This window comes from Choloepus didactylus, chromosome 11, assembly GCF_015220235.1.
Source record: "Choloepus didactylus isolate mChoDid1 chromosome 11, mChoDid1.pri, whole genome shotgun sequence".
NCBI classification, from domain to species: Eukaryota; Metazoa; Chordata; class Mammalia; order Pilosa; family Megalonychidae; genus Choloepus; species Choloepus didactylus.
The window spans coordinates 81,260,642-81,262,840 of NC_051317.1; positions in this window are offsets into that span (position 1 = coordinate 81,260,642).

The following is a 2,199-nucleotide window of genomic DNA, read 5'->3' on the forward strand; positions in this document are numbered from 1 at the left end:
TTATTCCTTCCTTATTTTTTATCATGAACAGGTGTTGAATTTTATCAAATGCTTTTCCTGCATCTATTGAAATGATCATATGGAGATTTTTCTTTACTGTATTACTGTGGTAAATTATTGTGATTTATCTTTAAAACTTATTAATCTTATATTCCTAGGAGAAAACTCACTTGGTCATTATAATTTATACTCTTATACATTTCTAGATTCTATTTATTATTTTTATTTTATTTTGGATTTTTATGTCTATGTTCATGAAATATATTGGCCTATAGTTTTCCTTTCTTATAATGTCCTTGCAGGTTATGACATGCAGAAAAATTTTGTTAAATCTTCTTGATGGATTAATCCTTTTATTATTACTAAGTAAACCTGTCTATCTTAATAATACATCTTGTCTTAAATTTCAGTTTGATATTAATGTAGAAATACCAGTGTGCCAGTTTGGATGTATTATGTCCCCCCAGACACCATGTTCTTTAATGCATTCTTGGGGCAGACATATTAGTGTTGATTAGGTTGGCATACTTTGATTGAGCGTTTCCATGAGATGTGACTCAATCAACTCTGGGTGAAATGTTGATTGAATTATTTCCATGGATATATTAAGACCCATGGGTGGGTCTTGATTTAATCACTGGGGCCCTAAAAAAGAGCTCACAAACAGAAGGACCTCAGAGCAGCTGAGAGCGACATTTTGGAGAGCAGCTGAGAGAAACATTTTGGAGATGGCTGCTGAGAGCAGACTTTTGCTGACTCTTTGGTGATGTTAGCACAGTGTTTGCTCTGGAGAAACTAAGAGAGGACAAAACATCCTGAGAGCACATTTTGAAGAATGCACAGGAGCTGAGAGAGGAGCTGGAACACATCCTGGGGATTAGCAGATGCCAGCCACGTGACTTCCCAGCTAATAAAGTTTTTCTGGATGCCATTGGCCTTCCTTCAGTGAAGGTACACTCATGTTGATGCCTTAATTTGGACATTTTCATGGCCTTCAGACTAAATTTGTAACCAAATAAACCCCCTTTATATAAGTCAATCCATTTCTGGTATTTTGCATAATGGCGGCATTAGCAAACCGAAACAACCGGCTTTCTTTTGGTTAGTGCTTTCAGGGTATATCTTTTCCATCCTTTTACTTTCAACCTTTCTGTATTTTTAGATTAAAGTATGTATTTCATAAACAGCATATAGTTGGGTCTTCTTTCTTTATCCAGTCAATATTCTGTGCCTTTTAATGAGAGTATTTTTTCTGTTTACATTTAATATTACTAACAGACTTGAGCTTTAAGTCTACTGTTTTGCAAATTGTTTTTCCATTTGTCCTGTCTGAACTTTCTTGCTTTCTTCCTCTTTTCTCTTCTTGATGTGTATTAATCATGTATTTTATTTCTTCTATTATCTCTAAATTATGTTTTTAAAAGTTGTTCTTTTAATAACACTCCTAAAGATATCTTTTTGACTTATTTTAGTCTACTTTAAATTCATAATTTTACAACTTCCCAAAGAATAAAAGAAACTTACACCAGATTAACTCTAATTACTTGCCTTCTGCCCTTTGTCCCCTTGTCATGTTTTACTTCTCATCAAAACATTTTTATTGATGTAGTTTTAAATAATCAGTGTTAATTTCTGTTATTTTTTTTGTGCTTTTCATTTAAACATGCAAATCTATGCATCATGTAGGATAATTTTCCTTCAATCTGAAAAAATTTCTTATAAGACAGACCTGCTGGTAAATACTCTCAGTTTTATTTGTCTAAAAATATCATTTTTGAAGGAAATTTTTGCTGGATATAAAATTCTAGATTGGCAGGTTTTTTGTTTTTTTCTTTTAATTTCCTTTTAACATTTTAAAGATATTTAAAGAGGCCATTTTCTCCTGGCTTCTATAATTTCAGCAATTTGATTACTATAAACTTAGGAATATTTGTTTATTATTTGCTTGGTCTTTGCTGAGCTTTCTGAATCTGTGGGTGGATGAATTTCATTAGCTTTGGAAAATTCTCAGCCATGATCTATTAAAGTATTGCTTTGTCCTCATTCTCCTTTAGTCTCATGTTTCAATTACAAGTATATAGACCATTTGTCTCTTATGTGCTGCACTTTTTTTGTTTGTTTCCATTCTTTTTTCTCAGGGTCTTCAGTTTGGTTATTTTTTTATTGATCTATCTATTAGTTCACTAATTCTTTCTTTTC